We start from the raw sequence: 25,469 nt of genomic DNA, 5'->3' as shown, positions 1-25,469 counted from the left end.
TTTCTATTTCTGTAAAGTAAGTTTTTGGGATTCTAATTTATATTGCATTGACTCTATAAATCAATTTGGGTAGAATTCACATCTTAACTACATTTAGTCTTCTGATCCATGAGCATGGTATGCCCTTCCATTTATTTAGGCCTCTTGTGATTTCTTTTAGCAGTTTCTTATCATTTTCTGCATATAGATCTTTTGTATCCTTAGTTAAATTTATGACTAAATATTTTATTCTGTTGGTTGCAATTGTAAATGGATTTTTTTAATTTCTTACTCAGATTGCTCATTACTAGTGTTTAGAAACATTACTAATTTTGGGGTATTGATCTTGTACCCTGCCACTTTGCTGTATTCATTTATTAGCTCTAATATCTTTCTGTGGAGTTTTGGAGATTTTCAACATATAACATATCAGGTGCAAACAGTGAGAGTTTTAGTTTTTCTTTTCCAATTTAGATGTCTTTTATTTCTTTTTCTTGTCTAATTGCTCTGTCTAGAACTTTCAGCACGGAGTAAAACAACAATGGTGACAGTGGACGTTCTTGTTTTGTTCCTGTTCTTAGGGGGAAATTTTTCAGTCTTTCCCCATTGAGTACAATGCTTGCTGTGGGTTTTTCATATATTCCCTTTATCATGCTGAAGAAATTCCCTTCTAGTCCTATCTTTTGTAGTGTTTTAATAGAGAAAGGATGTTAAATTTTGTCAAATGCCTTTTCTGCATCAATAAAGATGATCATGTATTTTTTCTGCTTTGATTTTTCAATATGGTGTATTGCATTAATTGATTTTCTTATGTTGAAACATCCTTGTATACCTCGAATAATTTCCCCTTGGTCATGTGCTGCTGGATTCGATTTGCAAGAATTTTGTTGAGGATTTGTGTATCTATATTGATTAGAGAGATAGTTCTGTTATTTTTTTTTCTTGTAGTGTCTTTGTCTGGCTTTGGTATGAGGGTGATGTTGGTCTCATAGAGTGAATTAAGTAGACTTTCCTCCTCTTCAATTTATTTGAAGAGTTTGGGCAGGATTCCTACTAATTTCTACTTGAATGCTTGGTAGAATTCACATGTGAAGCTATCTGGCTCTAGATTTTTCCTTTCTTGGAGCTTCTTGATGACTGACTCAATCTCTTTACTTGTGGTTGCTTTGTTGAGATCATCTATCTCTTCTCGAGTCAATGTTGATTGTTCATGCCTTTCTAGGAAGTTGTCCATTTCATCTACATTGTATAGTTTATTAGCATAAAGTTGCTCATAGTATCCTTTCATTAACTCCTTTATTTCTGCAGGGTCAGTGGTGTTGTCTCTTCTTTCATTTCTGATTTTATTTATTTGAATGTTCTCTCTTTTCCTTTTTGTCAATCTTGCTAAGGATCCATCAATTTTATTGATTTTCTCAAAGAATCAATTTCTGATTTTGTTGATTTTCTCAATTGTTTTCATGTTCTCAATTTCACTTATTTCTGCTCTAATTTTTGTTGTTTATTTCCTTTTGTTTACTGTGGGGTTAGTTTGCTATTTTTTCTCTAGTTCATTGAAGTAAACAGATAATTCCACAATTTTTACTCTTTCTTCCATTTAATATAGGCATTTAAGGCAATCAGTTTCCCTCTTAGTGCTGTCTTTGCTGCATCCCATGACTTTTGATATGTTGAGTTTTCATTTTCATTTGCTTGAGATATTTACTGATTTCTCTTTTAATTTCTTCCTTGACCCACTGGTTGCTTAAGAGTGTGTGCTTTAACCTCCATAGATTTTTGAATTCTGTTATTCATTCTGACTTCATTCCCTTATAAGCTGAAAATGTGTTTTGTATGATTTCAATCTTTTCAAATTTATTAATACTTGCTTTGTGACCCAACATATGGTCTATCCTTGAGAATGATTCATGAGCACTTGAGAAAAAGATGTATCCTTTGGTTCTGGGGTGTAATGTTCTGTAAAGTCTGTTAAGTCTAGTTCATTTATTGTATTATTCAAATTCTGTTTCTTTATTGATCCTCTGTCTAGATGTTCTATCCATTGATGAGAGCAGGGAATTGAAGTTTCCAGCTATTATGGTAGAGGAGTCTATTTCTCCCTTCAGTGTTTTCAGGGCTTGCCTTGTATTTTGGAGCATTCTGGCTCAGTGCCTAAATATTTCTGATTGTTATGTCTTCTTGTTGAATTGTTCTTTTTATTAATACACAGTGTTCTTCTTTGTCTCTTTTAATTGCTTTCCATTTGAAGTCCAATTTGCCCAATATTAATATACCTACTACTGTTCTTTTCTGTTTGTTGTTTGTGTGAAATATCTTTTCCCAAACTTTCACTTTCAACCTATTTTTGTCCTTGGGTCTAAAATGAGTCTCATGTAGGCATAACGTAGATAGGTCCTGTTTTTTAATCCATTCTTCATGTCTACATTTTTTGATTGGGGTAATTAATATATGAACATTTAGAGTTATTACTGTAAAGGCAGTACTTTCTTCTACATTTTGCCTTTTGGATTTTATATTTCATATCTAATTTTTTTGTTCTTTTTTTAACCTTTACTAATAGTCTTAATTTCTTCATTCTTCTCCAGGTTTCTCTTTCCTGACTTTTCCTATCAGCCTGTAGTGCTCCCTTTAATAATTCTTGGAGAGCCTGTCTGTTGGTCACAAATTCTCTCAATGATTGCTTGTCTGACAATGTTTTAAGCTCCCCCTCATTTTTGAAGGACAATTTGGCTGGATATTGAATTCTTGATTGGCAGTTTTTTCTTTTAGAATCTTAAATATATCATACCCCTGTCTTCTTGCCTCTGAGGTTTCTGCTGAGAAATCTACCCATAGTCTTATTGGGCTTCCCTTGTATATAATGGATTGTTTTTCTCTTGTTGCTTTCAAAATTCTCTCTATGTCTTTGACATCTGACAGTCTGATTGTAAATGTCTTAGAGTATGTCTATTTGGATCTATTCTGTTTGGGGTATGTTGCACTTCTTTCATAAGAGAAAGGACATTTTCAGTGATAATTTCTTCTAATAGTCTTTCTCCTCCTTTTCCTTTCTCTTCTCTTTCTGGGAAACACACAGCACATATATTTGTGTGCTTTGTGTTGTCCTTCAATTCCCTAAGACCCTGATCATGTTTTTCCATTCTTTTCCCTATGTTTTCTTCGATGTGTGCTGAATTTCAGATACCCTAGTCCTCTAGTTCACTAATTCTTTCCTCTGCCTCTTCAAATCTATCATTATAAGTTTCCATTTTTTTCATCTCTGCCTTTCATACTCATAATTTCTGTGATTGGCTTTTTTCAAACTTTTGATTTCTTCTTTTTATTCACCTCAATTCTTTGATTTGATTTTTGATGGGATTCTCCATGTCTGTTTGAATATCCTGAAATAGTTATTTCAACTCCTGTATCTCATTTGAATTGTTGATTTGTTCCTTTGACTGGGCCATATCTTCAATTTTTCTAGTATGATTTTTTTTTGCTAGCAGCTAGGCATTTGATTTTCTTACTTAGTATATTCTGGATATTTAACTCTTTTACCTAGGATTTTCTTGCTGGATGGCTTTTTTTTTCTACCTGTTCTTTGACATGCAGTTCACCTTAGTCTAGACATCTAGCATAGTTTCTGCTTAACTGATCAGAATTTTACACTTCTTTTTCTGTTTCTTAACCTGTCTATATGGTGTTTTTTTTTTTTAGGATGGTCTCCTCAGATATTGTAGAGCCCAGATTGATTTTCCCAGACTGTATTGGCTTCCTCTCAGGAGGAAAGAGTCATCTGCATCAGTTTTCCCTGAGAGTGAGACCTAATAGGTTAGCAGACTTTCCTTTGAAGCCTCTAGACTCTATGTGTTTCCTATCCTGTCCAGTATGTGGTGTTTGTCTGCCCCCAGCTTCCCACCAGTGTAAAGTGGTATGGGTCCTTTAAATTCAGCAGACTGTCCCTCCTGGAGACAAGGTTGAGACAGAGGTGAAGTTTTAGATTGGCATTAATTGCTTCAATTTAACAGTAAGTGGGGCCTAAGTTCCTTGAGGGAGGGATTCCTCTTGAGCTGGGTCCGACCTTTCTCTTGGGGAATGTGCAGCCTTTAAGGAATTAACTCTTTTCACCATGGTTACTTTGTCTCTCAGACAAGCTTATTTCTGCCCTTGCCTGAGGTAGTACTGGTGCCTGAGAAGCCTTGCAGTTCTATCCGATAAGCTGTTAAGTAGTAGAAACAAAGCCAAAAAAAAAATCTTTTATAGAGCAGGATCCTCACTCTTCAGGTTTCTCAATCAAGAGCTTAAGTAGGTACATTGCATTATGTATCTCCAGGTTCTATGTGTCCACTTTTATTGGGGTCCAGCCCTTTTCAAGTATTTTCTGCTATCCAACTCAAAAACTGTGTTTTTTTTTTATCAGCCCAGCCCCACTCTGCTGAGGCAAAATGTCCTAGTTAGTTCTTATTCAAAGTTTATCTGTACTGTGGGCCTATTTTCAGTACTCAGAATTTGTTAATTAATTCTGCAATTGGAGCTTGGTTGAGGTAAACCCTTCCTTCTAGTAAAGTTTGTTTTTATTCCCCTTGGGAACCAGGCTGCTGCACCCATGGGGGAGAGGAACCAGCCTCCACAGCTTCAGGAACTTACAATTCTGTTTATGGTCTCAGCCAGTACAGTTTGTCCAGACTGGTGTATTCTGTGTGTCCAATCATTGATGTGGCTCCAGCAGTTGTTCTATATATTTTTCTGGCTGCTTACCTGCTGCTATGGAGGATGAACTAAATTTCACACCTCACTGAACTGCTATCTTGCCCAGACCTCATCCACATTGTTACATACTTCATCACTGTATTCTGTCTTACAGCTGTGTAATGTTCCATTATATGTATATACTGCAATTGGTTTAACCACAAATCCATTGATGGGCATTTGGGCTGTTACCATAGCTTGACAATTGTGAATAAGGTGCTATAAACATTGGCGTATAAATGTCCATTTCTGTCCATACCCACAGTTCCTGTGACTATATACCAAGTAATAGATTTTTGGATCATATGATAATTCTGTACTTAGATTCCTGAAGCTAAAATAGTTTCCAAAGTAGTTGCACTGTTCTACATTCTAACCAACAGTAAATAAGTGTGCATCTTTCTCCACATCTTCTCTTGCACATGTGGTCTTCTGTTCTTGTAATAATGGCCATTCAAGTCAGTCTGAGGAGATGTCTCATTGTGGTTTGGATTTGCATTTCCCTAACAGCCAATGAGGTTGAACTCTATTAATATATTTTTGAGCCATTTGTATTCTTCTTCCGAAAAGTGTCTTTTCTAGTCTGTTTGCTGCCAGAATGTGATATACCAGAAATGGAACAGTTCTAAAAAAAAGAATGCATTAAATTGCTAGTTTGCAGTTCTAAGGCCATGAAAATGTCCCAGTTAAAGTAAGTCTATAAAAATGTACGAATTAAGGCACCACAAAGAGGTTACCTTCACTCAAGAAGGCCAATGAAGTTCAGGGACTCTCTCTCAATGGGAAAGGCAAGTGACAAACATGGAAATATCTGCTATCTTTCTCTCCAGGCTTCTTGTTTCATGTAGCTCCCATAGGGATATATTCTTTCTTCATCTCCAAGGGTCTTTGCTGCGTGGGCTCTCATGTTTCTCATGGCTCTCTCGCAGCTCTCTGGCACTCTCTCCAAAATGCTTCCTCTTTTAAAGGATTCCAGTAAATTAATCAAGACCAGTCTGGAATGGGTGGAGTCACATCTCCCTCTAATCAAAGGTTAATACCAACAATTCAGTGTGTCATATCTCCATGGAGATACTCTAATCAAATTTTGAGCCTACAGTACTGAGTAGGGATTAAAAGAAATGGTTGCTCCAACAAAATTGGATCAGGATTAAAACATGACTTTTCTAAGGTACATAATCTTTTCAAACCAGCACATTCTACCCTCCTCATCCTAAAAAAAACGTGTTTTCCCACATACAAAATACATTCATTCCATTACAACATCAGAAATCCTTAAATCATTTCAGTAACAGTCCAAATACAACATAAAGTTAAAACCTGTACAAAGTCTCATCAAAGTCAGTTACAGACATAGTCTGTTGTAAGACAAAATTCTCCAGCTCTGGACTTGTAACACTCAGAACAAGTTATTTACTGCAAACATACAAAGGAAGGATAGTGATAGGATAAATTCCCCCATTTCCATATGGAGAAATTAGAAGGAACACAGTGGTCACTGGACCCATACACTTCCTAAAACCCTCAGCACAAACTCCATTAGATTTGAAAGTCTGAGAGTCATTTATCTTCATGGCCTTAGAAAGTAGCAGACCCACCCTTTCCAAGGGCCTATGCAGTAGCCCACCTCTCTCTGAATGTAACCTTGGCAGACATTAGGGAACCACTTTTTTCTTAGTTCCTCTCTCTTCAAGCATTGGGGTCATACCTGGGCCCTCTACCATCTCAGGGGCACATGCATAACCCTCCACATAGTGGCAACCAGACTCTCTTCAGTCCCCAAAGAATGTGCTCCACCCTCTCCAAGGCTAGAGATTGCACAACTTTTCCACTGCCATGAGGTGGACAGAGCATTCTCTGCCATTGGGGCAAACTCAACCTATCCAAATGCTTAAGTGGGTCCACTCTCCTGGCTAAAGGCTTCTTGACTTCACACCCCAGCTTCCATAGTTTTGTCTCTTAAATTATTTGACCTTCATTTTTTTCCTTTTCTGAGACCCTCAATCAAGACTTGTAGTGGTTCCATTTATACAGGTCCCACAGCTTTCTATGTAGTAAGCAAGGATTGTTCCCCGACAAAATCCTTCCTGGTTAACTCCATTTTCAATCCTGGCTTTCTCTGAAATGGCTAACTGGTTCCACATTTGCTTAAATCCTCATATGGGACAATATTCTCTGGGATCTTCCTCCTGGACTCCCAAAATGTTCGAGAACATCAATTTCTGGTTTCTTTACCCAAGAGATGAGTTCTCATCTAATCTCTCTCCTGTCACATTTCCCTAAAAGCTGTGAGGAGAAACCAGGCTGCACTTTGTATATTTTATTTGGAAATCTCTTCTGCTAAATATCCATGTTCATGGCTTTTAAAATATGTCTTTCAGCCAAAGCCACTAGTCAAATTTGCCAGATTAGCCTCAATTTTAAACAAGGATCACCTTCCTTCCAGTTTGCAATAACACACCTCATTTCTGTCTAGAGCCCAATCAGAGGTGTCTTTAGAGTCCACATTTCTATCAACAGTTTCTTCAAAGTATTCTAGGCCTGCTCTATCAATCTCCACACAACTTCTCCAGAATCTTCCACTTATCCATTTAAAAAAAACTATTCTAATATATGTGGTACTTGCAAACTGCAGCAGCACCCCACTTCTCTGGTGCCAAAGTCTCTTCTAATTTGCCAGCTGTCCGAATGCAATATACCAGAAATGGAATGGCTTTTAAAAGGGAATTTATCAAGTTACTAGTTTACAGTTCTAAAGCCATGAAAATGTCTCAATTAAAACAAGTCTGTAAAAATGTCCAAATTAAGGCACAAACAGAAGGTTACCTTCACTCAAGAGAGGCTGATGAACTTCAGGGTTTCTCTCTCAACTGGAAAGGCATGTGTAAAGCATGGTGACACCGGTTAGCTTTCTTTCTAGGCTTCTTTTTTCATGAAGCTCCCCTGGGGACATCTTATTTCTTTATCTCAAATGGTCTCTGGCTGCATGGGCTCTGTGATTCTCATGACTCCATGGCTTCATGGTTCTCTTGCTTTCTCCAAAATGTTACCTGTTTTGAAGGATTTCAACAAACTAATCTAGACTCACTTGGAATGGGTTGAGTCACATCTCCCTCTAATCAAAGTTAATACCCATATTTGGGCTGGTCACATCTCTGTGGAGATAATCTGATCAAGTTTCTAACCTAAAATGCTGAATAGTGATTAAAATAAATTATTGCTCCCACAAGACTGGGTCAGTATTAAAATATGACTTTTCTAGGGTACGTTATCCTTTCCAACCAGCACAGTGTCTTTCCATGTCTTTTTCCCATTTTTTAGGTGTTTTTGTGGTTAAGTTTTTAGGATCTATTTATGTTATGGATATTAAAACCTTATATGTGATTTCTAAATATTTTCTCCCATGGTACAGGCTACCTTTTTTCTTTTCTCACAAACTCATTTGATGTGCAAAAGTACTTAATTCTGAGACCATCCCATTTGTCCATTTCTATTTTCATTGCTTGTGCTTTGGGTGTGAGGTCCAGGAAACCACCTCCTATCTCATAATCTTTAAGATATTTCCCTACATTTTCTTCTAAAAGTTTGATGTTCTTATCTCTAATGTTTAGACATTTAAACACATTTTGAGTTAACTATTCTATAAGGTGTGTGATGGGGTCCTTTTTCATTCCTTTGGATATAGATATCTAGCTTTGCAAACAACATTTATTGTAGAAGCTGTTCTGCAGTTAAGTTGGCCTAAATCCCTTATCAAAGATCAATTGTCCATAGATGAGAAGGCCTATTTCTGAACACTCAATTCAATCCCATTGGTCAGTATATCTATCTTTATGTCAGTACCATGCTGTTTTGACCACTGTAGCTTTGCAATAAGCTTTAAATAAGTAGTCAGAGACCTCCCAGTCTCTTTCTCAAGATATTTTTTGACAATTTGCAGCACACTGCCTTTCCAAACAAATTTGGTTAATGGCTTTTCTCCTTCTGCAAAGTTAGTTGTTGGTATTTTAATTGGTATTGCCTTGAACCTGTAAATCAATTTAGGCAAAATTGACATCTTATTTATATTTAGTCTTCCAATCCATGAAGATGGTATGTCCTTTTATTTATTTAGACCTTCTTTGATTGCTTTTAGCAATTTCTTGTAGCTTTTTGCATAGAGGTCTTTTGTGACCTTGGTTAAATTTATTAAATTTATTTCTAAACATTTTATTCTTTTGGTTGCTATAATAAATTGAATTTTTTCTTGATTTCCTCCTCAGATTGCTCATTACAATTATATAGAAATTCTACTGATCTTTGCATATTGATCTTATACCCTGCTTCTTTGCTGTACTCGTTTATAGCTCTAGTAATGTTTCTGTAGATTTTGGGGGATATTTGATATACTGTATCATGTCATCTGCAAACAGTGAAAGTTTTACTACTTCCTTTCCAATTTGGATACTTCTTTTCTTTTGTTTCTGTAACTGTTCTAGCAAGAACTTCCAGTACAATGTTGAATAAAAATGATGACAGTGGGCATCCTTGTCTTGTTCCTGATTTTAGAGGGAAAGCTTTAAATTTTCCCCATTGAAGATGATGTTAGCTTTGGGTTTCTCATATATTCCCTGTATCATGTTGAGAAAGTTCTTTCTATTCCTATCATTTGAAGTGATTTCATCAAGAAAGATGTTAATTTTTTCGTGTCTTTTCTGCATCAAGACAATTATAGAGTTTTTCTGCTTTGATTTATTGATGTGGCGCATTACAATAATTGATTTTCTTGTTTTGAACCAAGCTTGCATACCTGGAATAATTCTCACTTTGTCATGATGTATATTCTTTTAGTGTGCTGCTGAATTAGATTTCTGGGTATTTTCTTGAGAATTTTTTCATCTATATTCATTAAAGAAATTGGTCTGTAATTTGCTTTTCCTGTAGTAGCTTTATCTGGTGTATTAGTTAGAATTGTAATAGAATCAACAGGAAATATTCATAAATATAAAATTTATAAAAGTGTCTCACATAACCGTTGGAATATAGAATCCAAAATCTGTAGGGCAGGCTGTGAAACTGATGATTCTCATGGAGGGTCTGGATGAACTTCACAGGAGAGGCTTGCCAACTGAAGCAGGAAGAGAACCTGTCTGAATCCTCCTTAAAAGGCTTCAGTGATTAGATTAAGTATCACTCTTTAAAGAAGACACTACCCTTGGTTGATTAATTAAAATGGAATCAACTGTAGACATAGCCGACGTGCTCATGATTTAATTCTATGAAATGTCTTCATAACAACAGACAGGCCAGCATTTGCTCAACCAGGCAAACAGCTACCACCACTTGGCCAAGTTGACACATGAACATGACCATAACAGTCCACCACTTGTTAATTTGTCAGCTGTACTCACCACCTTAAACCATACCTAATTTCTAAATAGAAAGCAATAAAAGACATTTTTTGTTCACCTAACAATACTCAACTGTCCTGCATATAACTGGAAACACATTAAATGTCTCCAGAATAGTGTGCAAGTCATTGGGTAATATTCATTCTTAAACTTGGTGTCTTACAAATTAAAAAGTACAACATGGTCAAAACAACATTACAGTCCTTGTTTCTGTAACTGATCATGTGGTCGCAGTTCATATTTATCACTACCTTCTTCCACTACCCATTCCATGTTCCCTTTACCCTTAGCAAGCACTTCAACTGGCCGTGGTTCTTTGTCTGGTGGGGTGACCCAAACCTTCATTCTTGAAGTTTCAGAGCCATTGGTAGCCCTGTGTGGATTGAGTTGTTGCAGTTTTCCATTGATTTTAATCATACGGCATGGCAGTACTAAAAGTCGCCCTAGGGGATCTCCTATATCCCAGGAAACACTTCTTTACCTCCATTGTTATACTTGCAGTCCTATTTCCCTTGATAGTCTGGGTCAATCACCCAAGTCGGTAATGCCATCCCCTTCTTGGCTTGTTGATACAGGACATGACTAGTCTAAAGTGACCAGGTGGCAGTCTTAGATTCCAGTTCAATGGAATCATTGTTGTTTCTACTGGTGGAAGTACTCCCCCCTTTGGAACTGAAAGCTGTAGACCAGCAGAGCCCAAGGTTGCAGGGACAGCAAGCAGAATTTTCCTAGTGGATCACTGGGGGCAATTGTGAGTGGTGCCACTCCCTTTCCCATCCCTTGGTTCCTGGACCCAAGGATCCTGGATATGGGAGAAACAGCACTAAACATACAGCGATGCTGATTCAGAGCATACACAGCTTCTGGGAGAACATTACCTCAGCCTTTAAAGGTACTGTCATGTAGTTGGCACCATAATTGAGATTTCAAAGGCCATTCAATCATTCTATCAATCCAGCTGCTTCCATATGATGGGGAACATGGTAAGACTAGAGAATTCCACGAATATGCTCATTCTCACTCTTCATTTGCTATGAAGTGTGTTCTCTGATCAGAAGCAATGCTGTATGGAATACCATAATGATAATCATAGATAAGGCATTCTGTGAGCCTGCGGGTGGTAGTTCTGGCAGAAGCATTTCATGCAGAGAAAGCAAACCCATATCCAGAGTATGTGTCTATTCCAGTTAGAACAAATCACTGCCCCTTCCATGAAGGGAGTGGTCCAATGTAATCAACCTGCCACCATGTAGCTGGATGGTCACCTTGGGGAATGGTGCCATATTGGGGGCTGAGTGTGAGTCTTTGCTGCTGGCAGACTGGGCACTCAGCAGTGGCTGTAGCCATGTCAACCTTGGCGAGTGGAAGTCCATGCTGCTGAGTCCATGCATAACCTCCATCCCTACCACCATGGCCACTTTGTTCATGAGCCCATTGGGCAATGACAGGAGTTGTTGGGGAAAGAGGCTGACTGGCATCCCCAGAACCGGTCATCTTATCCACTTGATTACTAAAACCTTCCTCTGCTGAAGTCACCCTTTGGTGCACATTCATATGGAACACAAATATATTCAAGTTTCTAGACCACTTAGAAAAGTCTATCCACATGCCTCTTCCCCAGACCTCTTTGTCATCAATTTTCCAGTTATGGTCTTTCCAAGTGCTTGACCATCCAGCCAAACCATGAGAAACAGCCCATGAGTCAACATACAAACACACCTCTGGCCAGTTTTCCTTCCAAGCGAAATGAACAATCAGGTGCACTGCTCAAAGTTCTACCCACTGGAAGGATTTTCCTTCACCACTGTCCTTCAAGGACACCCTAGAAAGGGGTTGTAGTGCTGCAGCTGTCCACTTTCGGGTTATGCCTACATATCATGCTGAACCATCTGTAAACCAAGCCTGAGTTTTCTCTTCCTCAGTCAATTCACTCTAAGGAACTCCCCAAGAGGCCATTGCTCTGATCTAGGAAAGAAGGTAATGTGGCAGAAGTGGAGACCATGGGCATTTGGGCCACTTCCTCATGTAACTGACTCGTCCTTTCAGGACCTGCTTTTGTGCTGTCTCATATATACCATTTCCATTTTACAAGGGAGTGCTGCTGTGCATGCCCAACTTTATGGCTTGGTGGGTCAGACAACACCCAGCTCATGGTAAGCAACTCAGGTCTCAGGGCAACTTGGTAGCTCAAGGTTAAACATTCTGTCTCTATTAAGGCCCAGTAGCAGGCCAAAAGTGGTTTCTCAAAAGGAGAATAGTTATCCGCAGCAGATGGTAAGGCTTTGCACCAAAATCCTAAGGGTCTGCATTATGATTCTCCTATAGGGGCCTGCCAAAGGCTCCTAATAACATCTCTATTTGCCATTGACACTTCCTGCAACATTGGATCTGCTGGATCATATGGTCCAAGTGACAAAGCAGGTTGTACAGCATCCTGGAGCTGTCACAGAGCCTCCTCTTGTTCAGGTCCCTACTCAAAATTAGCAGCTTTTCTGGTCACTCAATAAATGAGCTGGAGTAACACACCCAAATGAGGAATATGTTGTCACAAAAATACAAAGAGATAAAGTAGGCATTTTTGCCTCTTTTTTAGTTGTCGGAGGTGCCAGATGCTGCAACTTATCCTTCACCTTAGAAGGAATATCTCGATATGCCCCACACCATGGAAAACCTTGAAATTTCACTGAGGTGGAAGTCCTCTGTATTTTTATTGGATTTATCTCTTATCCTCTGACATGCCAATGGCCAACCAGTAAGTCTAGAGTAGTTGCTACTTCTTGCTCACTAGGTCCAATCAACATGATATCATCAATATAACGAACCAGTGTGATGTCTTGTGGGAGGGAGAAATGATCAAGTTCCCGGCAGAAAAGGATATGACATAGTCTTGGAGAGTTGATATACCCCTGAGGTAGGACAGTGAAAGTATATTGTTGACCTTGCCAGCTGAAAGGTAGTCCTTACTGATAGCTATTGAGAAAAGAACATTTGCCAGATCCATAGCTGCTTACCAGGTACCAGGGGATGTATTGATTTGCTCAAGCAGTGATACCTCGTCCAGAATAGCAGCTGCAATTTAAGTTACCACCTGGTTGAGCTTATGATAATCCACTGTCATTCTGCAAGGCCCGTCTGTTTTCTGCACAGGCCAAATAGGAGAGTTGAATGGGGATGTGTTGGGAATCACCATCCTTGCATCTTTGAAGTCCTTAAGAGTGGCAGTAATCTCTGCAATCCCTCCATAAATCCAGTATTGCTTCTCATTTACCATTTTGTTAGGTAGGCAAGTTCCAGTAGCTTCCACTTAGCTTTTACCACCATAACAGCCCTCACTTCATGAGTTAGAGAGCCAATGTGGGGATTCTGCCAGTTGTTCAGTATGTCTATTCCAATTATGAATTCTGGAACTGGGGAAATAACTACAGAATGGGTCCGGGGCTCCACTGGACCAACTGTGAGATGGACCTGAACAAAAACTCCATTGATCACTTGACATCCATAAACCCCCACTCTCACTGGTGAACCAGAGTGATGTTTTGGGCCCCCTGAAATTAATGTCACTTCTGAACCAGTGTCTAATAATCCCTGAAATATCTGATCATTTCCTTTTCCCCAGTGCACAATTACCCTGGTAAAAGACTGTTGGTCTCCTTGGGAGAAGGCTTGGAGGAAGATTAACAGTGTAGATTTGTGGCAGTGTGACAGGGTTCTCCTCCAAAGGTACCTAGCTTCCTCTTCATTCAAGGGGCTCTTGTCTGTAAACTATCTCAAGTCTGTAAGTTGATTAAGGGGCTGAGACTGTGTTTCTGTAGTTCAGTTCATGTTAGTCTTCTGTTCACTTGACCTAGAACTCTTTTGTTTATACAGCTCAAACAAGGATTTAGTAGACTATCCATCTATTGTATTTCTAGATATCCCATGATTTACTAGCCAATGCCACAAATCTCTGCAATTCAGATTATTTTGACTCCTGCTTTGAGTTTGCTGTCTATTATAATAACCACATCCACCCTGTTTTTGGTGATTAAGTGCTGCCACCTGGCTTCTGCCAACTCAAGATCCTGTCATCCCCATTGTGTTTAAGAATTCCAGTTCAGTGACAGCAGTTCTCACAGTAGCCTCTGACCTACAGAGATGGGCAACTACAGAGCTCTTCAGGGATGATGGCACTAATCTCACAAATTTATTTCTCACTGTTCTGGTGAAAGGTTCTTCCTCTGGACATTCCTCAGGTGTAAGAGCAGGCTTCCCATGATAAATCCACTCTAACATTCCAATCTCTCTAAGTCTCTGGATCCCCTCATCTACATTAAACCAGGGCAGTTCTGGCACTTCAACCTCAGGTAATGTTGGCCACCTTTTGATCCATGTTTCAACCAACCATCCAAACAAACTGTTAATACCTTTTCTAACTGCTTGAGCTATAACACTGAATAATGAATCTCTACTTAGTGGGCCCATATCAATAAATTCAGCCTGATCCAGCCTTCTATTCCTCCCACCATTATCCCACACCCTTAAAATCCATTGCCACACATATTCCCCTGATTTCTGTCTACATAAATTGGAAAACTCACACAGTTCTTTACAAGTATAACATACCTCCTCATGTGTGATACATTATCCCTCACATTTAGGAGCCTGTTTGGACTTTAGCATAGTTATAAGTTTGGAAGAAAAGAGGCATGGTGAGGATGGGTCTTGAAAAGAATTAGAAGTATTTTCCAAGCCACTTGCTTCAGGGCCTTCATTTGCAGTTTAATCTGGTGAAACAGGATGAATCACTCTAGGGCTCCACTCAAGTGAAGGTTGGGTGGCCAACTCCTCAAGGCAGGCTGGAGATGGGGCAGCTATGTCCTCAGGTTAGACTATTACTGGGTTATCTAGAGAAGACTCAGCATGACTTAGAATATCAACCTCTCCACCAACTTCATTATAGATCCAAATGTCACCATCCTATTTTTCAGGGCCCCACTCCTTTCCAATCAATGCCCTCATTTTAATGGCAGACACCATGCAAGATTGAGATTTCAGTTTACATTGTAAAGTTGCTACTCTACCAATAAGATTCTGAGTCTGATTTTCAGAGATCTCAAGTCTACAGCAACAGGAAATAAGATTTTTCCTTCAGTACACTCACAGAAATGTCTACATTTGTCAGATGGTGCTTAAACTTCTCCTTTGAAGCCTTAATCCCATCCCTTTCACTCATTAACATATACAGTGTATCTAACAACTACCAGCTAAAATCTCTATACTGACTATTTCCACAAAACTCTGTAAAGGTGTCAAAAAATTATCCCCCACAGCCTGGCTTCATATAAGTGAAGCATTAGAAGAATTGAATGGTGACATTTTGACTATCTCTTTTGCCAACTCACGCCATGGATTGGAAGTGTCATTCTGATTGTGGGAATCAGAGTCCTTAGTGCCTTTGAGTCCAGTCAGTTTAGAAAACCGTTCATAAAATCCCATTTTGAAAATTCTGTTTCTTAAGAACCCTGGTACCAAGTTGTATTAGTTAGGGTTCTCTAGAGAAGCAGAATCAACAGGAAATATTTGTAAATATAAAATGTATTAAAAAAGCCTCATGTAACCATGGGAACATTGAGTCCAAAATATGTGGGGCACGCTGTGATGCTGACGATTCTGATGGAGGGTATGGACAAACTCCACAGGAGAGGCTCACCGGCCAAAGTGGGAAGAGAAACTGTCTCTTTTGAATCTTCCTTAAGAGGCTTCCAGTGATTAGATTAAGCATCACTTATTAAAGAATACATTCCCCTTGGCTGATTACAAATGGAATCAACTGTGGTTGTAGCCAACGTTATCATGATTTAATTCTATGAAATGTTCTCATAGCAAAAGACAGGCCAGCACTTGCCCAACCTGACAAACAGGTACCACCACCTCACAAAGTTGACACATGAACCTGACCATGACATCTGGCTTTTTTCTTAGTGTGATGTCGGCTTCATAGAATAAGTTTAGGTAGATTTCCTTTCTCTTTAAGTTTTTGAAGAGTTTGAGCAGGATTGGTGTTAATTTGTTTTTGAATGCTTGGTAGAATTTACATGTGATGCCATTTACTCCTGGTCTTTTCTTTCTTGGGAGCATTTTGTTGACTGATTCAATCTTTTTACTTGTAATTGGTTTGTTGAAGTCATCTATTTCTTCTCAAATCGATGTTGGTTGTTCATGCATTTCTAGAAGTTATGCATTTTGACCATGTTGTCTAGTTTATTAGCATATAGTTGCTCATAGTATGCTCTCATTATCTCCTTTATTTCAGTGGGGTCTGTAGTTGAATCCCCTTTCCTATGTCTGATTTTATTTATTTGCATCCTCTCTCTCTTTCTCTCTTTTGTCAATCTAATTAAGACTCTACCATTTTTACTGATTTTCTAAAAGACTCAGCTTCTGGTTTTGTTGGTTTTCTCTATTGTTTTCATGTTCTCAAATTCATTTACTTCTGTTCTAGCCTTTATTACTTCTTTCCTTCTGTTTGCTTTGGGGTTGGTTTGTTGTTCTTTCTCTAATTCTTCCAGGTGAGCACTTAAGCCCTCTATTTTTGCTCTTCTTTTTTAATATAGACACTTAAACAATAAATTTCCCTCTCAGCACTGCCTTTGCTGCATCCCATAAAATTTTGATGTTATGTTTTTATTTTTATTTGCATCAAGATGTTTACTGACTTATCTTTTAATTTCTTCCTTAAACCACTGGTTGTTTAAGAGTGTGTTGTTTAACCTCCATACATATGTGAATTTTCCAACCTACCATCTGTCATTGATTTCCAACTTGATTCCATTATGATCTGAGGAAGTGTTTTGCATAATTTCAATCTTCTCAAATTTATTAAGACCTGATTTGTGACCCAACATGTGATCTACTCTGGAGAATGATCTGTGAGTACTTGAGAAAAATGTGCATCCTGCCATGGTGGGCTGTAGCATTCTATAAATGTCTATTAAGTCTAGCTCATTTATCATACCATTCAACATCTCTGTTTCCTTATTAACCTTATGTCTAGGTGTTCTTTCCATTGATGAGAGAGGTGTATTCATGTCTCCAAGTATTATTGAAGAGGTATCTACCTCTACAGATTTGTTAGTGTGTCTGTCATGTATTTTGGGATACTTTTTCTCAGTGCATAAATATTTATGATTTATGTCTTCTTGTTTAATTGTTATTTTATTAATACATAGTGTCATTCTATGTCACTTTTAATCATTTTATATTTGAAGTCTAATATCTCTGATATTAGTATAGCTCTCCCATTCTTTTTTGGTTGTTGTTTGTGTGAAATTTCTTTTACAGGCTTTCACTTTCAACCTATTTTTGCCATTTGGTCTTAAGTGAGTTTCTAATAGATAGCATATACATTGGTCCTGTTTTTTAATCCATTCTGCAGTCTATGTCTCTTGATTGAGTAGTTTAATCCATTAAAATTTAACGTTATTGTTATAAAGGCAGTACTTTCTTTCACCATCTTGTCTTTTGGATTTTTATATGTTGTATCTTATTATTTCTCTCACTCTCTTTTTACCTTCCTGATAGTCTTCATTTTCACACTCTTTCCCAGACCTCTCGCTCATCTTTCTATTTGCCTGTAGTGTTCTATTTAGTATTTCTTGTACAGCAGGTCTCTTTTTCACAAACTTTCTCAGTGCCTGTTTGTCTGAAAATATTTTATACTCTACCTGATTTTGAAGGACAGTTTTGCCAGATATAGAATTCTCAGTTGATAGTTTTTCTAGTTCAGTATCTTAAATATAGCATGCTACTGCCTTCTCACCTTCATGAATTCAGCTGAGAAAATTACACATACTCTTATTGAGCTTCCCTTGTTTGTGATGGATTAATTTTCTCTTGCTGCTTTCAGACTTCTCTCTTTTTCTTTGATATTTGACACTGATTAGTAAGTGTTTTGGCATAGGTCTATGCAGATATATTCTGTTTGGGGTATGCTGCATTTCTTGGATCTGTAACTTTATGTCTTTCATAAGAGATGGGAAATTGTCAGTGATTATTTTCTCTATTATTCTTTCTGCCCCTTTTCCCTTCTCTTCTCCTTCTGGGATACCCATAACATGTATATTTATGTACTTCATACTGTAATTTAATTCCCTGAAACCCTGCTCATATTTTTCCATTCTTTTCCCTATCAGTTCTTTGTATGACTTCAGATACTCTGTCCTCTAGTTCACTAATCCTTTTTTCTGCCTCTTCAAATCTGCTGCTTTGTCTTCATTGTGTTTTTCATCTCTTCTATTATGCCCTTAATTCCCATCATTTCTGCCATTCATTTTTTTGAGCTTTCAGTTTCTTTTTTGTGGTCACCAAAAGTCTCCTTTATATCCTTCATCTTTTTTGCCACACTTTTTCTCAATTCATTGATTTGATTTTTAAAATCATTTTCATGTCCATTTGACATCAGTTACTTGTTTCAACTCCTGTATCTTGTTTGAAATGGAAGTTTGTTCCTGTTCTAGTTCGCTAGCTACCAGAATGCAATACACCAGAGACAGATTGGCTTTTAATAAAAGGGGATTTATTTTGTTAGTTCTTCAGAGGAAAGGTAGCTAACTTTTCACTGAGGTTCTTTCTTACATGGGAAGGCACAGGATGTTCTCTGCTGGCCTTCTCTCCAGGCCTCTGGGTTCCAACATCTTTCCCTGGGGTGATTTATTTCTGCATCTCCAAAGGCCTGGGCTGAGCTGCGGGTACTGAGATGAGGTATGCCCAGCTGCTTAGGCTGTGCTATGTTGTGCTCTCTTATTTAAGCACCAGCCAATTAAGTCAAACATCATTCATTGCAGCAGGCATGCCTCCTAGCCAACTGCAGATGTAATTAGCAACAGATGAGGTTCACATACCATTGGCTCATATCCACAGCAACAGAACTAGGTGCCTTCACCTGGCCAAGTTGACAACTGAATCTAACTACCACAGTTACTTTACCAGGCCATTTCTTCATTTTCCTAGTATGACTCATAAGTTCTTGCTCCCATCTAGGCATCTGATTATCTTGATTAATCTATTCTGGAGTCTGTTTCCACCCTTTAACCTGGGTTTTACTTGTTGTTTGGCTCTGTTCTCCATCTCTTCTTTCACGTTCAGTTCCACTTATTCTAGACCTCTAACCTAGGTAAATGGTTAGAAACTTTTAGCTCTCGTTTTTCTGGTTCTTGCCCTGCCTATATGGATCCTGTTTTTCGAAGAGGGTCTCCCTAAGTTATGGCCAACCCCTATCATATTTTCCCCAACCAGACTGTCCCAGGTCTCAAGAGGTGGGTGTATTCAGGATCATGTTTCCCTGAGGATGAGACACAGCAGGTTGTCAGACATCCCTACAAAGCCACTTGACTCTGTGCTTTTCCTATCCTGCCCAGCAGGTGGTGCTTGTCAGTCCATAGCTCCCCACCTTCATAACATGATGAGGTACCCATAAGTCTCATCAGCCCCTGTGCCAGGGGCATGGTTGAGACATATACTGAGATGGAATATGAGCTTGAGTTGCATTTATTTTCCAGCACCTGGGGCCTGAATTCCCTGAAGGAGGGCTGCCACTTGAGCTGAGCCCTTCCCCCTCTTTGATTAGGGAGTATATCCCCTTTAGTGAATTATTTATCCCACTTTACTCCTTACTTTGTCCCTCAGTCCTATATTAACTCAGCCCTTCCTGGGTGAGTCTGACCATTGAAAATGCCTGAGGCTTTCTCTAATGTGCTACTTAAAATAGTAAATCAGGATTTAAGGGATGGTTTTGATTACTGAACCATTATAAATAAACATTCTTTTTTGCTTTCTGGCATACTGGGGTAGGCAGGGAAATACCTGAAATCTCTGAATTCTAATTCAATTTCACTAATCTTCGATAATAGTTGTATAGCCTTTATCTTCTGCCCTGTGATTGTAAAAACCTCTAAGTACATCATCTGTGGCCACTGAACTCATTAATCTAAACCCTGCCCTCCTTTTTTCTAATAAACCTATCCAAATTATTGAAGTTCAGGGAGACAGATTTTGGGCTGCTAGGCCATCTGCTTCCCTACTATGCACTTAGTAATAAACTCTTTCTCTCTTTGAACCCTGGTGTCTCAGGAATTGGTTATTGAGCACAATGGGCAAAAGAATCCATGGCTTTTGTCCAGTAACAGTTCTGCATGGGATCTCAGCTACTCCACCTGCTCTAGACTGGTATATGCTGTGTGTCCAGTTACTGAAGTCCGCAAAGAAATGTTCCAGACAGTCCCTGGCTATTTACTAGCTGCCCTGGAGAACTAAATAAATTCCACACCTCATTATTCAGTCATCTTGCCCTGGCCTTCTCCCTTATTCAGTTTTAATTGTGTGTGCAGACATCACTGAACCTATATATTAATTTGGAGAGAATTGACATCTTAACAATACTGAGTCTTGCAGTTCATGAACATTATATATATCTTCATTGATAGTAGCTGTCTTTATATTTTTCTCATTAATATGTGGTGGTTTTATGGTAAAAAATATTTATTTTTATTTTATTTAATAAAAGTCTTACCCGACTTTCATTAAATGTATTCTTAATTAACTCTTGAATTGCTATTACTGTAAATGTAACTTTAAAATTCATTTTCTATGTATTTTATGTGACTATATAGTGATAAAATTTATTTTTGTATAGTGACATTCTGACATTGCTAATTTTGCCAATTAGTTTTAATAGACCTAGGATTATTAAGAGAATTTATCCAAATTTTGGAAATGGAGTTTCTTTTCAGTGGAGTGTGGTGCAATGTCTAGTATAGAGATTGGCAAACTTTTTATTTAAAAGATCGGGTAGTATATATTTTAAGCTTTTTGGCCATGCTATCTCTGTCACAACTACTGAAATCTGCCATCACAATTGGAAAGCAGCTATAGACAACACAGTGAGAGACTGTATTTTAATAAAACTTTATTTACAAAACAATACATAGGCAAGATTTGGCTTAAAGGTCAGAATTTGCAGATTCCTGATCTAGCAGAATGTCTGGGGACTTCCTGATTATGCAAAAGTGTACTCTTGATTGATTCTATTAATTAGGCTATTTTATAACTTTGTAGGGGTTGAAGTTAACTTTTAGAAAACTGAAAATAATGCTAATAGTTCTTGTCTGAGAGAAATACGGTGATTATTGTTCATGGCAATGCATATAAATTTCTTCCAGTCAGATGCAATTCATTTTTGTCAAATAGAAAAGATAAATTCAAACATTACAGTTTTTAAATGTAGGATATTAGCTAGGTTTACATTTATTAGCAAAATTATTTCAGCAACATTGTTTCTATAAAATTGTTTTTCCACAATTTCCCTATTGAGTCAGTGTTAACATCTTAGTGGTCCCTTCTTTATTTAATAATTTGAATGTTTGACTTGGTTATTTATTATTTGCATGAGAATCATATGTTTAACATTTAAAACACTCTATTTTAGCAGGATCTTTTACATAAAAAATGAATATAAAACTGTTTTCCTTTTCCCTTTCCCTTCTTTATGCTTTTTGATATTTTTCCTTGCTTTATTTCACTGTATTGGGCCTTCAGTACAAATAAAATATAGTAATTGTATTTCTAAATTTTCTTTTAGTAATTTTTTAATGTTTTGGGATTGGGGTCTCATATACTTAAGTTGAATGACTCTTTTTGTTTTAAGAAAATGTCAGGATTGGTCCTTTTAATGGTAAAATCCAAGCCACTCCTGCTTCATACCTTCTTCCCCAATAATCTGAAAAGATAGTTTTCAGAAACAGAGAAATACATTTCTGCATATTACTAAAATTTTGAGATTGTTATCAGGATGTTTAAGGTGCAATTCAAAGAGAAATAATTAAGAAAGATGGTTCTGGAGGCCCAGCAAAATGTCAGCTGACTTGGACCTAAGGACAGAAACAATATATTTCCCAGTGGCAGGAAACAGCTGATAAAATTTTTGGAACAGTGATACTTAACCTTTATTAGATATTTTCTCTTCTAGGCCAAAGTTACCCATCATTTCCCAAAATCACCACATAAGTTTTGGTTATATACACAGTCTTTTGATAACATTGCTTTGAAAAATGAAGAAAACATTATGTCTCATGCTTGGAATGAAGTGTAGAAGACACTGAATAGCAGCTTCAGGAAGCAAATGACATCAGGAATCTAGAAGCAAATTGTGAATCATAATTTGTAGGAACAAGTGAAGGAAGAACAAAATCCCACATACATCCCTACACACAGATACATAAATACACACATGCACGGGCACTCTTCTTAGGAATCCTTGGAAATGTAGAGCTTGCTTATGACCCATCTGTTAGGCAGAACACCTTCCCCCATGATATGACCAAGCCCTAGCAAATATTTCAAGAATCTTCCCCCACCTGTGATTTCCAGGAAACCCACCAAGCCCACTCCAGCCCACAACCTCTTGCCTTCCTGCAGCTGTAATCTTGAGATAAGCTCCCCTGACCCAACATCTGCTCTCTGGCAGTTGCAACCCTGCATGACTACAGCAGTGTTTAAATTTTAAACTTCACCAATAAAAAGCTGCCAACTCCCTGCTTAGCCCTCCCCTTCTAAACTAACAATGAGAACCAGCCAATTTTCCACATCCAAATTAGACAATGAAAATCCACCATCTCCCTTTCCCTACTTCCCACTAACCATCCTATATAACCTAGTACCCCTTCCCCTGCTATGGGCTTTGACATCTTGGGCTTCAGCCTGCCTCTGCACATAGCCTCACAATAAAGCTCCTTTGATTGAATTTTGGTCTCTTTTTCTCCCACCTGGTCAAAAAAAACCGATCATCATCAGTATAAGAAATGGGGCTAAAGTCAATTTGTTTGAGTATTAAAAGAAAAGATTAGCCCAGAAAGTCACAAATCTTGTAGGCATTTGAGTTATACATATTTTATCTCATACAGTGTAATATAACCTTTTAAGTTAGATATTATTACTTTATGTTGCAGATTTAAAATCAAATTGGATGTGGAGAAAGAGGAATTTTCAGACCCTGCCCCTGGGAGTGTAAAATGGTACATCTTTTGGGGGAGAATTTTGGAATATCTAGTAGATCTCAAGATATGCATAGATCTCTGATCCTGCTATTACAGTTTCAGCTGTACAACCTAGAGAACTGCCATACCTGTTGTAGTGGTGACAGTGGATCCCCAGATGCTGGTAGCTTGGTTTCAGAGTTCAGGTATCATTTTGTTGATGTCTTGAGCTTGATATTTTCATGGCTGAAGAACTGTAAACTGCAAGTTAAGAAATCCCCATTATAAAAGCCAACCCATTTCTGGTATATTGCATTCAGCAGATTTATCAAACCTAAACACCTGTGAATCACTCTCATTGCAGCATTGTTTCTAATGGTCACAGACTGAAACAATTTGAATGCCCATCATAAGTAGAATGCCAAATAAACAGTGGCACAGTCATATAATAAATGTTGTAAAATAAATTAGACAAGTGTATGCATTAGAGCTACATGATTTACATGTATAAATACAAAAACCATAATGTTTTAAAAGTAGTATGTTGCAGAAAAGATATCTTTTATGCAAAGTTGAAGAAATGCAAATCAATACTAAATATTTTATGCATATATGTATATATATATATTTAAATGCATTCATGAGATGGATACGCACCAACTCCAGGATAATAGTTATATCTGTGGAGGGTAGGAGATGAATGGGATTAGGGAGGGGTAACAGTTTCTTCATTGTAAATAAATCTGAATTAAACATCACAAAACATTTAACATTTAACATCTAGGTGGCTAGAGAGGGCTTAGGTGTTTGCTGTATTATATTCTGTACTTTTGTGTATGAAATGTTTCCTAATTATGCAAACATCTTTTTAAAAGATTAAGTGTTATAAAAAAGTATTGTTCAAAATCTCACACATAATAAAAGGGAGAAAGAGGATTTGGATTTAGGCCTGTTTAATTCTAAATCCCTTAAGAGAAATCCCTATTCTAAACTAATGGGTATATAAACCTTGACTTAAATAACTGGGAGTACGTGAAAAGCTGACCTGATTTTCTTTACCTGCTCATCTAGTGGATGAACATTTTGCATGGGGCTTCTGACCTAGATATTTGATAACCAGCTAAACAAATTATATTTGTTGGATGTCCTCAGTGTTTCCAAACTAATTTCTTCCCAGTTGCAGTGCATACACACACCACATCACCTTTATCCTTGTTGTATACCTACTATTTTATTCATCTGTTGAATCCCAAATCCCTAGTTTGCTCTATATTCTCATTCCTTAAATCTAGATCCCTGCAGATCTCATCCTTAATTGAAACCCTACATAGAATCATTGAGTTAGACAATAATGTTTGCATAGGGACATGTCCAGATCCTGGGAATAAAAGCCATTCTCCATCATCTAGGCATTATGTAAGAAAGTGGCATAAGACTGGCTACTGGGGCCAACATGCCCTGCAGCAAACTTTTGTCCCAGTAGTCATCAGAATTGTTGAGTCTCTATCAAGGAGCAACCTTTTGTCATATGTAAATTGTATGTATATATGGTAAAAAAGGAAGAGAGTCATTATGAGCAAACATGTATTCTGCTGATCTCATGTCCAACCAACCTGAATGTTTGTTACATTGTCTGCATTTCAGTTTTCTAAACTATGAAATTAATTGTGGGAAAAAATTCTGAAATTTTATGACTATTTGACTATGGGTGAATTTCTCCAGCTACTCGCATGTAATCTTTATATATTGCATTTTAAATACTTGAACTAAATATTGTAAACTTCAGAAAAGAATGGAAATTTTTAGTATGAGTCATTAATTTGAATTCCCATAGACTGAAAGTCATGAAGAAATTCTATCATTTTACACACATTTTTAGCAAATTCTAAGTTTTTTCTCATCTAGAGATTTTCTGCAAATAAATAATTTCTTCTAGATATTTGAAAAGGTTTTAGAATTGCTCCCTGCTCAGAAAAGCTTTGATTTCAGTCAATAGTTTGGGGAGCATCATTCCTGGATTTTATTTATCACTTAACAACCTCTCTAAGGCATTGACTACAAAGTTTAGTCTTGGCTTAATTATTTTACTAAGTATTTAATAAATCTCTGATGACAAAAGGAACTATTTAGAGACAACAAATTCAATTCTTCAGCATAATTTCTTTTTATTACACATGAAATAAGGGAATTCTGTTTGGCCCCTTCCACTTAAAGCAATCTAATGTAAGTTTTAATCTAACTATAACAGTGAATTACCTTAAAATATCTTTAACCATGGACCATATCTGGAAAGATTTTCACTAACACGGGGATTTCTGTGAAACCCATTCTCTGTCTGCCATTATCAATTATTCATTGTTTTCTT

The sequence above is a fragment of the Tamandua tetradactyla genome, chromosome X (genome assembly GCF_023851605.1).
Source record: "Tamandua tetradactyla isolate mTamTet1 chromosome X, mTamTet1.pri, whole genome shotgun sequence".
Taxonomy (NCBI): Eukaryota; Metazoa; Chordata; class Mammalia; order Pilosa; family Myrmecophagidae; genus Tamandua; species Tamandua tetradactyla.
The sequence above is the reverse complement of the archived record's forward strand: the minus strand, read 5'-3'. Positions refer to the sequence as shown.